At 50.0% G+C, this 15,355-nt stretch overlaps 1 protein-coding gene across 2 annotated transcripts in view; it reads right to left on the reverse strand.

Annotated features, from left to right (window-relative positions):
- Positions 1 to 13,594, reverse strand: part of LOC136588087 (gastrula zinc finger protein XlCGF53.1-like) — a 30,483-nt gene extending 16,889 nt beyond the window's left edge. Inside the window, exon 1 of one of the 2 annotated variants that reach the window (XM_066587030.1) lies at positions 13,338 to 13,594. The gene's annotated coding sequence lies outside the window, so the exon portion shown is untranslated. The remainder of the gene's footprint in view (positions 1 to 13,337) is intronic. The other variant, XM_066587031.1, reaches the window with a different exon arrangement.
- Between the last annotated feature and the right edge of the window lie 1,761 nt (positions 13,595 to 15,355).

Raw genomic sequence — 15,355 nt, forward strand, 5'->3', positions numbered from 1 at the left:
CACGGTTCCTGTATCCCATGATTGCCCACCTGACGTACAGAAAGACGCACCTAGTAAAAGCGGCAATGACATCAACGTTTGAATGAGTACAGGTGACTCCTGGGTTCTCTGTAGCTGCTGCATCATTTGTCCAAACTTGCATGATCTGTGCCATAGGCGAGTCAGGACAGAAGGTAAAGGTGCCCCAAAGACACTTGCCTAGACCATTCTACCCATTTCAGGAATTGCAAATTGACTACATTCAGCTCCCACCTGTTGGAAAGTACGAATATGTGCTTGTTGTTGTTAATGTCTTTTCAGGTTGGAGGCCTACCCTGTTACCAAGGTAAAGGAGTAGGTAACTGCAAAGAAGCTCATGAGCGAGATAATCTGCAAATACGGGGTCCCAGAAGTGATTAAGTCAGACAGAGGTACACATTTCGCAGGTGAAATAATGCAACACATCATGTCTGCTCTGGGTGTATCCCAGGCCTTTTACACACCCTACCATCCATAGAGTAGTGGAAAGGTGGAGAGATTTAATGGCACGCTAAAGAGAAAGATGCTTAAAATGATGCAGGAAATACGGCTACCCTGGCCAGACTGTCACCCAATAGCCCTATTCAGTGTTAGATATACACCCAGGGGGGGATCATGCACTCCCTACGAGATCCTGTTTGTGTCAGCCCCAAGGCTAGGTTGCTGTTATCCCCAGTAGTTACAATTGCAATCTGATGTGTTGACTAAGTACGTGATTTCCCTTGCCAAAGCACTAACCAAAGTCTATGCACAGATGTTCTCTTCCAGACCCAGAGGAAGCAACACTGGGACACATATCTTGCAGCCTGGGGATTGGGTGTATGTCAAGAAATTCCTCAGGAAGCCCCCTCTTCAGCCTCGATTTGATGGTCCCTACCAGGTGCTTCTGACTACTGCCACAGCTGTGAAACTAGCCGAAAGACCCACTTGGATCCACACTTTACACTGTAAGAAAGCCTCAGATCCGGGAGACCAGGCTTAGTTATGCTGTAGACATTGCTTTTGTTGGGGCTAGTTAGAGAGGAGAGTGGCAACTGGAATCCTCGGTCGGAGGAATATGAGGGTACGGTTACCTTCTGGTATAACTCATCCAACACTCAAGTAGCCACATATTCCTTCGACTATTGTACTGTGGTCCCGTGTCTAGGAGCAAAACCCAACCGCGGGCCAGATTAAGCCCGGTCCAGCTGGTTATATGACTTATATACTTGGGGAATACAATGTGTTTATGTCACTGATAACGTCTAGGGAGAAGACTACCGCTATAAGGGATATGGCAGATGTTCCCAATTGGAAGCCTTCACCTAGCCCCGTGCCCGTAATTAACTCTCTACGCCCTAAAATTAAAACCTTGAAAAACATGATGACCATAGCCGACCCTACCTTTGAGGACACGAATTAGGAGAGACTGGCTACTCTGACCAGAATATTTGGTTGGAGTGGATGAGGTACAATGCTAACAAAAGCGACAAGTCTAACTGTTTCGTGTGCAGTAGTGCCTGACCACACTTGGGGACGGTCCCCCTAACTATTCAGCATCTGCAGTGGAGATTGTGAGAAGTGGAAAAAGGAATACTCTATAACCACTTAAGTGCCTCGACCCGGGGAAAGCATTACTGTCTAGCCCAGAAACCACACCTGCTATGCAAACAGGCAGGGTGAAAGGAGATTTGGGGGAACTCACCAAAGGTATTGCTGCTCACTAGGAGGGGAACGGACGCAGAACCAGGTCCAGTCCTTAGGAGATGTTTACTGGCTTTGTGGGGACATGAGGTTGAGGACCCGCCTGGAAGGTAATTGGACAGGGGAGTGTGCCTTAGCAAAAGCCCTTATGCCTCTACACATCCTGTCAGACAGCATTGAGGATAATGAGGTTACTCCCAATAGTTACCATAGAGGGAGAAGAGAGGCTCCTGGCAGTAGTTTTGATCTATACGTGTACATTGACACCATAGGACAGCCAAGTAGGGTACCTGACGAGTTTAAAGCTAGAGACCAAGTTAAAGCTGGATTTCAGTCCATTTTTCCAATCATTACAGTAAATAAAAATGTTGACTGGATTAATTAGATTTATTATAATCCGCAGCGGTTTATAAATTATACCAGAGATGCCTTACAGGGACTAGCCAACCACTTAGGACCTACCTCGACTATGACTTTTCAAAATAGAATGGACTTAGATATGATTTTAGCTGAAAAGGATCCTAGCCCAGATAGGCATCCTTTTGTATGTGTATTGATTATCTTTTCCGTTTTAGCCTGCTGTGTTATCCCCTGTGTCAGAAAGGCCTGTGAAACTGCCGCTGAAAAAGCCGCTCTCACAATGAGTTTGCTGGATGCATCCCTAGAAGAAGTGGACAAGTCCTACACCCCCTTGAAGACCCTAATCCCAACCTACAAAGCGCTTCAGTTATAGGGCCAGGTCACCCTCCTTGGGATTAAGAATTGGTGACTACGGGGGACCCAGACTAGCTGTGGTCCAGTCGAAAGGGCTGTGAAGAACCTATGGTTGGCTCAGAGAGCTTGCCTTGGTTTGCTCGAAGGGCCTGCCTAGATTTGGGTTACCGAGGAGGGTCAACCGGAGAGGACTGTGAAAATTACCAGGGAAAGTTAGAGAATAGACATTTCAAGGGGAGATTATAGTAGAAATGATTAATTAGCATAAAATGTCTATTGATTTGTATAAACTAGATGTATTACACAGCTGTAGTGATTAGACTCTGTAGTGTGCTATAACAGTAGTCCAATGTAAAGTTCCAATGCTGCCACTCTAGGGTTAAATTACATAGGTATGCAGTGAAACTGTAAGTATATTTTGGGCGGCTCCCTGTCCTTACCCCCCTCTCCTTAACACTTCTGAGACAAAGAAACTGGTCTTTGCCTGACCACATGTTGAGGGAACAAAGGCTAGTCTGTACATGGGGCCTGAGAAGGCGGGGGTAGGGGGAGATTCTTTATAGCTTAACCAATAAAAATAAATATGCATTACGTATGTAATATGTTATACGCCCATAAAGGGCAGGTAATGTGTTTTAATAAAAGAAGCTCTGGGATTGTTTTTTCCCAGAACTATCTGTAAGCTTCACACTGGACACGGGTCTCAGTCTGAATTCTTATCGTGTGTATATCAGAGTTTTGCAATTAGGAAGCTCAGAATACCCTAGAACAGTGATGGCAAACCTTTTAGAGACCGAGTGCCCAAACTGCAACTCAAAACCCACTTATTTATTGTAAAGTGCCAACATGTCAGGGGGCGGGGCTTATCACGACGTATGATTTTACCCCCGTCGTTCTTAAAAGGACAAGGCTGTTTCAAAACAGACTGGGTGCAGATTTTGACTTCTTTTGGATGCAGAAATGCTGTCTAATTTGCCGCGTAAATTTCCGCTGAGGACATTCTGCAGCATTTCCACCTCATGTAAACATATCCCAGCAGTGATATTGCCCCCCCCAGAGCGGCCCCAGCAGTAAGGGTGACCCCCCCCCCAGAGCAGCCCCAGCACTAATAGTAACCCCCAGAGCGGCTTTAGTGGTTATAGTGACACCGCACCGTGGCCCCAGTTGTAATAGTGACATCCCCCAGTGGCCCCCCCAGTAGTAATAGTGACATCCCACAGCGGCCCCCAGTAGTAATAGTGACATCCCACAGCGGCCCCCAGTAGTAATAGTGACATACCACAGCGGCCCCCAGTAGTAATAGTGACATCCCACAGCGGCCCCCAGTAGTAATAGTGACACCACACTGTGGTTTCAGTGGTAATAAATGACATCCCACAGTGGCCCCAGTAGTAATAGTGACATCCCACATCAGCCCCGTAGTAATAGTGACATCCTACAGCAGCCCCCAGTAGTAATAGTGACATCCCACAGCAGCCCCCAGTAGTAATAGTGACATCCCACAGCAGCCCCCAGTAGTAATAGTGACACTTCACAGCGTCCCCAGTAGTAATAGTGACATCCCACAGTAGCCAGTAGTAATAGCGACATCCCACAGTGGCCCCTGTAGTAATAGCCCCCCCACCCTCCTCTGAGACCCAAATACCTCCCCCCCACCTCATCTGCTTGGCACTGTTGCTGCCACTGATCCCAGGAGCACACTGTGACGTGCTTCCAGATACCTTCTCCCCTCCCCTGCTCTCGTGGAACCAAATAGGAGACGTCAGAGGAGGGGGGAGGAGGATCCCGGCTGCACAGTGTGCGCCGGGATCAGTGCTGCTGAGTGAATACCAGCAGGGGAGCTGCGGCACCCCTGCCGGTATCTACTAATGTGGTGAGCGGCCGACGGCGGCGAGTGCCAGCTAGGAAGGCTCTGAGTGCCGCCTCTGGCACGCGTGCCATAGGTTCGCCACCACTGCCCTAGAACCTGCAGGAGAGATTCATATCCAGACCACCGTACTTTATGCCCTCACTGAAAACAACATAATGATAGACATGCCGATTCCACATTATAGAGAAACGGAACCCATCTGTTGTCGGCCACTCCGGGATGAGCATTTAAGTGCCCAAAAACTACAGACCACTAGAATTGGCATACCTATGTTCTTTCTCTACATGGCAATCCAGACGAGCCCTGTGGAGGGAAGCAAGCTGTCCTAGCGCAGTAGGCTGCCACCATGTTACATGGCGTGATCGCAGCTGTGATACCGCAGTTCCAGGTGAACAGCTTTTCTGACAGCATGTTTCATTTTAGTAACAGGGCTTGACTTTCGTGTTGCATGACTCCACGGCCCTGACGCTATCTGCACTTGTCTATGGTGAAACGGACACAAGCTGTCATTAAGGAATCCCTCAAACACAAATTTCAACAATCCGTAGAGGATTGCAACGTAGGATGGTGAATTACTAGCGGGTTTTGTTCCCTGTGCCCCATGCATTTGGTGGTGATGAATGCAGAGAGTGGCATCTATCACAGGCTGATACTGCCTACAGGGGGCATGTTCTCATCATCCAGGGTGCGGTCACACAGGAAATAAACGCGGTGAATTTCTGCAGCATTTACAGTACAAGCCATCTGGAGGAGATTTCATGCCGTGCAGCAACCAATCCGAAGTGTTTCTGAGAAACTGTGGATTCTAAGGCTGCTCTCACACAGGTGTTTTTTTTTTACAGCATTTAGCGGGCGTTTGAAACACCCACTAAAAACGCTGTACTGAGCCCTCCATTGATTTCAATGGAGCTTCTGAGACTAGCGATTTTAGCGCACCATTCCTAATGCGCGCTAAATTATACATGTATGTTTTACTTTTAGGCGTTGCAGCGCTTTTAAATGCACCCCATCACCCATTGCAACGATACAAAACGCCTGTGGCCTAAATCTGAAGCATGTCTATTTAAATTGCAAAATTCACCCCTTGAAATACAAGGATTAAATCCCGCTGCAGATCTGCCATTATAAACACAGCTGTGACTCCTAGGGGAGAGACTGGAGGGCAGAGGGTGGATGAATCCTAAGTAGTGGGGGCTGCTGTGACTACTACATAGTTACATAGTATGTTAGGCTGAATGAAGACAATGTCCATCTAGTTCAGCCTGCTTAACATCCCCCTTGTTTGTCCAGAGAAGGGCAAATTTGAGATAAACAACCCCGCTGGTCAACTAATGTCCATATCCTGTAATATCATAGCGCTCTAGAACGACATCTAGTCCCCTTTTAAACTCCTAGATGGATTTTGCCATCACCACGTCCTCAGGCAGAGAGTTCCACAGTCTCACTGCTCTTACAGTAAAGAACCCCTTTCTATGTTGGTGATGGGGAAGAGACTGGAGGGTGGTGGATGAATCCTGAGTAGTGGGGGCTGCTGTGACTACTGGGGGAGAGACTGGAGGGCGGTGGATGACTCCAGAGTAGTGGGGGCTGCTGTGACTACTAGGGGAGAGACTGGAGGGCGGTGGATGAATCCAGAGTAGTGGGGGCTGCTGTGACTACTAGGGGAGAGACTGGAGGGTGGTGGATGAGTCCAAAGTAGTGGGGGCTGCTGTGACTTCTAGGGCAGAGACTGGAGGGCAGTGGATGACTCCAGACTAGTGGGGGCTACTGTGGCTACTGTGACTACTAGGGTAGAGACTGGTAGGCGGTGGATGAGTCCAGAGTAGTGGGGGCCGCTGTGACTATTAGGGGAGAGACTGGAGGGTGGTGAATGAGTCCAGAGTAGTGGGGGCTGCTGTGACTACTAGGGAAGAGACTGGAGGGCGGTGGATAAGTCCAGAGTAGTGGGGGGCTGCTGTGACTCCTAGCGGAGAGACTGGAGGGCGGTGGATGACTCCAGAGTAGTGGGGGCTGCTGTGACTCCTAGGGAAGAGACTGGAGGGCGGTGGGTGGATGAATCCTGAGTAGTGGGGGCAGCTTTCATCTAGGGAGACGTTGCCCCATCTGGATTTTAACTCCAGCCTATTTTGCACCTTAACCCTTAAGGATATGGCCCTTTTTAAATTTTTGTTTTCATCCCCCCACTTTCAAATAATAATAACTCTTTTTCCATCGCCATTGTTGTTTGCGGGACGAGTTGCATTTTTCAATGGTTCTATTTAATGCACTGAAAAATAAATAAGTGGCGTGAAATGGAAAAATGAAATTCCGCCATTTTTGTGGGGGGGTCTTGTTTTTTTTGGCATACGTATTGTGAGAAAAACAACACGATAACTTTTTTCTATGGGTTGGTATGATTACTACGAAACCAAATTGATAAAAGTTTGTTTTTCTTTTCCTGTACGAATATTAAAATATAAAGTATCTTTAGAAAAACATTTTTAATAAATTCTGACCGCCATCACTTCCTTTATTTTTCCATTGACGTGGTTGTGTGAGAGCTTGTTTTAGGTGGGACATCCCATAGTTTCTGTTGGTGTCATTTTAGAGCAGATAAACCTTTTTAGTCGCATTTCATTACATTTTTTCTTGGAGATGGGATAACAAAAAAAAGGCAATTCTGTCATTGTGTATTATTTTCCTGGTTGTCAAGGGGAGCCCCATCTCCCTCTCAACTGCTTACATGCTGCAATTGTATTGATCATGGCCCGTGTTAGAAATCACTGATCCACAGAACACGACTTAATTTAAAGGGCTTGTCTGCTCTTTTCTTAACTGATGATCAATCCTCTGGATAGGTCATCAGTAGAGGAAGGATGGTGGTCCACCGCTTGGGACCCCTGTCCATCAGCTGATCATCCAGCCAGTTGTCCAGTGCAGTGGGTCAGATATTGTCATCGCTGCTGCGGCACTTCTTGCTGGTCAGGATTGTGTAAGGGGTTAATTTAGTTGCTAAGCTATCAAAATACGAATAAATAGTTGAAATACAAAATGTGCTTTGGTTAAGAAAGATAGGGGCCAGGTGGCCAGAAATGACTCCTTTGAATTGTTCAAGGTTTTTGCTTATCTGTGGTACGTTCACAGGATGTCCTGGCTCCAAGTTTCCTCTTTGCAGTAGTTCATTAAGAAAGAATGTGTTGTCATAATAAAATGCTGACCAAGAGATAAGCGCATCCTGCCTAGATAATGGTCTGTGGTCTATATAATCCAATGTATTTTCTTGAATAAACTAGAAGTCATTATATCACACACTCTGTCTGTGTTGTCAGCGTATGTCTTCTCCGAGCGCTCGTTGATTGCTTATACTAATTTGGACCCAGGCAACATTAGCATTTGGTCTCCTTTGAAAAGACCCCCTACAGTAACTTGGCTCCCAGAACGTGGGGCGGAGATTATTCTTTACCTGCAGCCGATATCCAACGACGCCAACTGCCAACACCACGGGACCAGGATCACGGGACCCCAGACTCCAAAAATCACCGGTGAAAGGTAGGCCCTTGACTTGCCACTTTGATTCTGGGCTCCCCTGACTTTGGGCTCATCGTTGACAGAAGGTTAGTCGCTGCATGTATTTATAAGAATACTCCACCATGTTTTAACGTATGATGTTCATAAAACTGTAATAGACGGAAGAACTCATACCCTGTTGTTTTATGCCATGTTGCCTGAGGGAATTCTTGAAGTTTCTGTACCGATTGTTTGTATCACGTTGGCAATTATCTGTTTTTGTTGGCTTTGTTATAACATCACCAAAAGTTCCCTGAGAGGCGAAGTGTGGTCTCCCCTTACCCTCCGAAGTCATCTGTGTGATTGCTGGAAGACGCTGTAAAACTATTCCAGGACAAGGAAGACTGTGTGTCGTGTCCTCCTGTAAAGTACTGTGTGATATAGTGTCCTGTATACTTAGTGACGAATAGTGAGCATATTGAGATGGGGGCAGAACAGTCTAAAAACCTATTTTACCCCTATAGGAGAGAGGGAAAGGGAGGATATCGGTAGGTAAGCCTACAAGATATCAGAGACGCCGGTTTAGAAAAAAGAACAGACAATATGGGAAACGTACAGGGCAAGTAGTATGCCTATATGGAAACAGCTAGAGAAATAGCAAAAGGTCAGAGAAAGCAAGTTAGCCGTGGGGAGAGAATGTAGCGAATTGTTGAGAAAAGCAGGTGTTTAGAATTTTGGGAATCTTAGACCAACAAGTTTGGGAAAGATTCAGAGATAGTCAAAGGTTGGATAAAAGTATGTTAGATAGATGGATTGAGGCAAGTGTAGATACGGCAGTTATCAGAGAAAGGAAATCCTTCATAGTTTGTGTTCCTTTGGGACATAAAGCAAGTTCATGCAGAATCTGTGGATAATTATGTGACAACCATTATTGTTTGTCTTGTATGTCTTGATGTTATGTAATCTAATCTTTGTTATACGGCTTAGTCTTCTACAAGAAAGTGTAAGAAAGTTATACCCCACTCACGTAGGTGGGGGCTTTTAAGAATACAAGAGTTAAAAATGCTGCGCTGTTAGAAGCGCTTAGCATGTTGTCCTTTTTTTTTAATGTGTTTAACTATTCCCCTGCCGTCTGTGTTTGATAGTCTGTGCAGAGAAATATACCTCTTATAATTACTAATGATTAATGTTGTGAATGTTCTGGCCGCTTTCCAAAAATCTGTTTCAGATAGAGATAAAATTCAAAGTCATAGAAGAAAGACAGACGTTGATAAAATAAGAAACTTGTAATGAATTACGTGAATTATACGGTTTTAAAAATAGAAAACATATAGGGATTTTAAGGTGTATTTTTGCTTTGTGGGTAAATGTCAGTTCTGTGATTGGTTGAATGTCTGTATCACTGCTAAATGCTGTTAGTACTGTATTGTCTTTGAGAGAATGTTCTGTAGGAGAAACACGCAAACGGCCATGCCTGTACTTACACCTGCTGCCAAACTCCACACCTTTCTGGGCCTTGTTTCATACTGCCGCCCATGGATCCACTCTGTTTCCTCTCTTATTCAACTACTCTATGACTGTCTTTCAATCATTCTCTCTCTCTCTCTCACCCTTGAAGCTTATTTCTCACCCTTTTACACTTTACCCTTTATTCTTTTCTGTACTGAATTTTCTGGCCATGTGACGACAGTATTGACACAAAAGCACGGAGGACAACCACGGCCACTTGGATACTACTCCATGAGGCTGGATCCAGTGGCTCGAGGAGCTCCCTCATGTGTTTGTGCGGTGGCAGCAGTACAGGCAATGGTTGACAAATCTTCGGAGTTGGTATTGAACTACCCCTAGTGGTCCCCCCCCCCATGACATCCGGAGCATATACACGCAAGTGCAAGCCAAGCACTTATTTCTGGCCCGTCAAATCCAGCTACAATGTGCTCTTGTCATTCTTTTCACTGTTGTTACTACCTTGAACCCGGCTACTCTTCTTCCGATTAAGTACCCTAGTTCAAAGGGGGGGGGGAGGCATAGGTGATCTAGGTATTGCAAATCAGCCATTTTAAAAAGGTTCTGATCTTTTTGAAATAGAATACCAGCCTGATTGTCTAGCAGTAATCGGTGCAAGGGGTTTCAGGAGTGCCAATTCAGCTGGCAGAAACTGAACCGCTTGAGGTAATGTTTAAAGGGTCACGATGCCTCACGCGCTTCCTTGTGCTGGAAGGTCCTGAAAGCATATTGGGAACTGACGTGATGGGACCCTTGGGATGTTTTATCAAACTTCACCCGTCCGGTGACGCTCGTATACACCCCGGGTCTGAAAGTCACCCGACCTTCTGTCGGATGGCAGCAGACCAAGCGACACCTCTCCCTGTCCTCACTCTTACGCACGCAGAGGAACAAGTTTTTAGTATCGTTCCTTTGGGCCTTTGGGCTACTAGCAAAACAGACCTCGGTAAACTGTCAGTCCCCCCCAGTAATGGTTTACCTAAAGGAAGGAGAAAAAGCCCCCATGGTCCGTCAGTATCCGCTGGCACATGTCCAGGAAGATGCAATTGCAGACACTGTCTCTGCTTTATGTTAACTTAAGGCCCTTAAGGAATGTGTCTTCCCAGCCAATACCCCTTTTGTTCCCCGTTAAGAGAAAGAGTTTAAAGGGCCAGTCAGACTGTCAGTATTTGTTTGCATTTACCTTCAGAGGAAAGCAGTACTGTTGGACAGTGCTGCCGTAAGGGGCACAGAATAGCCCAAAACCAGTTCACCAGATGCATGAAGCTGATATTAGACGCCTGGTCAATTCCCGAGAGCACCGCCCTCTTGTAATATGTTGATGACTTACCTTTTGTGTGCTCCTGACCCAAATAGTTGCCTCAATGCATCACTAAGCCTTTTGTGTTTCCTCCATCAGAGTAGAATGGCTGCAAAGCTAGCAAAGACAAACTTCAGTTCTGCAAAATCTCACGTAGTGTTCCTGGGCCACTGCCTAGGTCCAGGTAGTAAACACCTGACGCCGGAACGCACAAAGGTGGTAAGTGACATGCAACTTCCCACCTCCCATGCTCAGTTACGTACCTTTTTGGGACCGGTTTCTTACTGTCGGCCGTGGATACGCTCTGCCTCCATGACCATGCAGCCTCTGTACGACTGTTTGGGTTCACGGCCATTTGCCCTGACCCCGCAGGCCGAATCAGCTGAAAGTACAGATAACCAGACTGCCAGACTATGACAAACCTTTCCAGATGTGCGTCACTGAGATGGCGGGACACGCCACCACTGTACTGACACAAATGCATGGTGACAAAAAGCGACCTGTAGCATACTACAGTGCCCATCTTGACGCGGTGGCTAGAGGGTCTCTATCATGCGTCCGAGCGGTTCTAGCAGTCCAGGCACTACTGGACAAAAGTTCTGACGTTGTCCTAGATCACACCATGCTTGCACGGACAAATGAAAACTCAGAAACCAGAAATAGCTGGTGGGGTAACACATTTAGTTCTTTGAACCCTGCCAATTGGTTCTCTGGTTTAGGAGGGTGGTTCATGGGAATTTTACAAAGTATATTACAAATTGTGATGATTTTATTATGTATGTATATAGCCATAAAAGTTGTAATCTCATGTGTCACTAAATGTAGTGAAAAGGCTTTTGCTAAACTCTAACCCAGATGGACTTTGGGACCACCACATGACTCTAGGGAATCTGGCAGGAGCCGGCACCACTCGGGAGGAGTACCTAGCATGATGGTGGACCCTATGTCCAAAATGGGGGAGATGTAAGGGGTTAATTTAGTTGCTAAGCTATCAAAATACGAATAAATAGTTGAAATACAAAATGTGCTTTGGTTAAGAAAGATAGGGGCCAGGTGGCCAGAAATGACTCCTTTGAATTGTTCAAGGTTTTTGCTTATCTGTGGTACGTTCACAGGATGTCCTGGCTCCAAGTTTCCTCTTTGCAGTAGTTCATTAAGAAAGAATGTGTTGTCGTAATAAAATGCTGACCAAGAGATAAGCGCATCCTGCCTAGATAATGGTCTGTGGTCTATATAATCCAATGTATTTTCTTGAATAAACTAGAAGTCATTTTGATCACACACTCTGTCTGTGTTGTCAGCGTATGTCTTCTCCGAGCGCTCGTTGATTGCTTATACTAATTTGGACCCAGGCAACATTAGCATTTGGTCTCCTTTGAAAAGACCCCCTACAACTGGATGTGATGTCATGGGCCAGCATTAAGCTGCTGTGTTTTTACAGTGGGCTAGCCGAAGGCCCTTAGTGACGGAATCAGTCAAAGGAGACAAACAAGGCCAATAATCTGAGCCGAGAGCCGGCTGTACCCAGACGGGTGCTGAGGTCTGCCACTCCTGTGCGGGTGCAGTCTCTGACTCCTCCAGCCCTGATGCCACCGCTGCAGGCGGGTGAAGCATATAACTGGCTCGGATACGCCTACTGCATGAGCAGCATGTGGTCGCCCTATTGTAAAGCGGCAGGCCTTGTTGCTGCAGTCCGGGGACCTCTGATGTTGGTGAAGCCCGCAATGCTCTGTGCATGCCTCTAGGCACAGGCCCTATTATAGGGACAGGCTGCAACTGGAAGAAAATGCGCTGCACGGTGGTAAACGGACAGCTGAGCAGAAATCGAACAGCCCCCGTTATAGTCAGTGAGGTCCGGTCGGCGCCGTCCGGTTTTGTCATAAGACAGATCTGTTCGGCCTCTGGGATTCCCGAAAGGAGAAGAACAGAGCCGCGACGCAGTCGTGAACGCGGACGTTGTGTAGTCCCATTATTTTTGGCACATTCATCCCAGGTCTCTGTTACGCGGACGGACGGCGCCGTTGGTTTGTATCCTCTCCGACTGACACCTCGGGGCGTCTATAACAAGAGCCACGTGAATACGAAATATTGTCCAGACGGTGCAGAAAATCCACCGCATCCTTGATGTGCGGAGCGGATATTAGATCTTCAGATGATGAGGTGTAAATCCACGCCAGCATTCGCGCGGTCCCTGCGCACGGAAAGGGATTGTCTGATGTAGCCTTACAAACATAAGGCCAGGCCTTACATCCGCCACAAATAACGGACGTCACAGAGAACAAACAGAACAGCTGGCTGATCGCGGCGCGGCTGACACGCTCCCAGCGGTGCCAGGAAGCCACGCTGCAAGTGCACCTTGTGCGCAACGAGGACCGCTCCACGGACTGCGAGGAAATAGCGGAAATGTCATTACAGGGGATAAAAGCGTCTCCAGCAGCCATTGTAACACCAGCTCTCCTCGGACCCCCCAATCAGCTCCACAGTGCCCCCTCTAGCGCCCAGGACATGAGTGCTGATGCCAGGAACACAGCTGATTGGTTGGGGGAGGGGGTCAGAGGAGAGCGGGGGGATGGGCTGTTCTCTGGTGTTACATCGGCTGCTGGAGGCACTTTTATATCCTGATGAATCCCCTTTAATGTTCTTCCATTGCACTGACAGAGAGCGGAGGTGTCGTTACACTGTATACAAATAACCATCCATACAAAAGCAGCAGTCGCCGTCTCCGCCGGCAGGGAGCAGCACTGTGCACCGGTCACTGACCTGCAGGCCTCTTCATCGCCTCGCTGCTCGGAAGTCTTCACCCGGTAACCAGGTGTTTGCGTGCCACAGCCGCTTCCGGGTTTTGCGTTCCAAGCCTCTTTCTTATGCATGCAGACGCGCCTCCACAATTTGTCGGCTGGTTGCGTCAAATTCGTGCAGTCGGCACTGGCACTCCGCTGCAGGGTGAATGCTACAATGTATTGACTCCTAAGAGCGTCAATGGCGTGTGTCACGTGATCTTCAGGTCACACGACCAGGCTGGAAAGGGAGGCTGAAAGTATAGAGGGGTTCCCAGTGAGCGCAGTGCGACGGAGGAGGGGGTTCCCGGGGTGCGGTGTGCGATGGAGGAGGGTGATCCCGGGCAGCTGTGTCAGGGAGGAGGGGTCTCCCGGGGTGCCGTGTGTGATGGAGGAGGTGCTCGGCATGTTAGGGAGCAGGTGGCTCCTGGGGTGCGATAGGGGAAGGGGCTCCTGGGGTGTCAGGAAGAAGGGGTCTCCAGGGGTGCGACTGAGGAGGGTGTCAGGGAGGAAGGGGCTCCCAAGGAGCGATTTGTGAAGGAGGAGGGGGGTCCTGGGAAGCAGGTTGCGGTGGAGGTGGGAACGCCTGAGGTGTCAGGGAGGAGGGGTCCCCCACGGTGTGACTGAGGAGGGGTGTCAGGGAAAAAGGGGCTCCTGTGGAAGCAGGTTGCGATGGAGGAAGGGGCTCCCAGGAAGCAGGTTGCGACAGAGCAGGAGGTCTCCCGGGGAGGGGCGTACGACGAATGAGAGGGTTCCCGGGGGGGGGGGGGCGGCGTACGACGGAAGGGAGGGTTCCCGGGGGTGCGGCGTACGACGGAGGGGAGGGTTCCGGGGGGGGCGGCGTACGACGAAGGAGAGGGTTTTGGGGGGGGGACTGCGTACGACGGAGGGGAGGGTTCCGGGGGGGGCCGCGTACGACGGAGGGGAGGGTTCCCGGGGGGCGGCGTACGACGGAGGAGAGGGTTCCCGTGGGGGCGGCGTACGACGGAGGGGAGGGTTCCCGGGGGGGGCGGCGTACGACGGAGGAGAGGGTTCCCGTTATGGGGGGGTGGCGTACGACGGAGGAGAGGGTTCCCCGGGGGGCGGCGTACGACGGAGGAGAGGGTTCCCGTGGTGGGGGGTGGCGTACAACGGAGGAGAGGGTTCCTGTGGTGGGGGGTGGCGTACAACGGAGGAGAGGGTTCCTGTGGTAGGGGGGGCCGCGTACAAGGGAGGAGAGGGTTCCTGTGGTAGGGGGGGCCGCGTACAAGGGAGGAGAGGGTTCCCGTGGGGGGGGGGGCGCGTACAAGGGAGGAGAGGGTTCCCGTGGGGGGGGGGCCGTGTACGACGGAGGAGAGGGTTCCCGTGGGGGGGGGGGGCGCATACGACGTGGGAGAGAGTTCACGGGGGGGGGGGGCGGCGTACGACGGAGGAGAGGGTTCCCGGGGGGGGCTGCGTATGGCGGAGGAGAGGATTCCCGGGGGGGGCGGCGTACGATGGAGGAGAGAGTTCACGGGGGAGGGGGGGCGGCGTACGACGGAGGAGAAGGTTCCCGGGGGGGGCGGCGTACGACGGAGGAGAGGGTTCCCGGGGGGGGGGGGCGGCGTACGACGGAGGATAGGGTTCCCGTTATGGGGGGGCGGCGTACGACGGAGGAGAGGGTTCCCCGGGGGGCGGCGTACGACGGAGGAGAGGGTTCCCGTGGTGGGGGGTGGCGTACGACGGAGGAGAGGGTTCCTGTGGTAGGGGGGCCGCGTACGACGGAGGAGAGGGTTCCTGTGGTAGGGGGGCCGCGTACGACGGAGGAGAGGGTTCCCGTGGGGGGGGGGGCGCGTACGACGTGGGAGAGAGTTCACGGGAAGGGGGGGGGCGGCGTACGACGGAGGAGAGGGTTCCCGGGGGGGGGGCGGGGGCTGCGTATGGCGGAGGAGAGGATTCCCGGGGGGGGCGGCGTACGATGGAGGAGAGAGTTCACGGGGGAGGGGGGGCGGCGTACGACGGAGGAGAAGGTTCCCGGGGGGG

This window comes from Eleutherodactylus coqui, chromosome 13 (assembly GCF_035609145.1).
Source record: "Eleutherodactylus coqui strain aEleCoq1 chromosome 13, aEleCoq1.hap1, whole genome shotgun sequence".
Classification (NCBI taxonomy): Eukaryota; Metazoa; Chordata; class Amphibia; order Anura; family Eleutherodactylidae; genus Eleutherodactylus; species Eleutherodactylus coqui.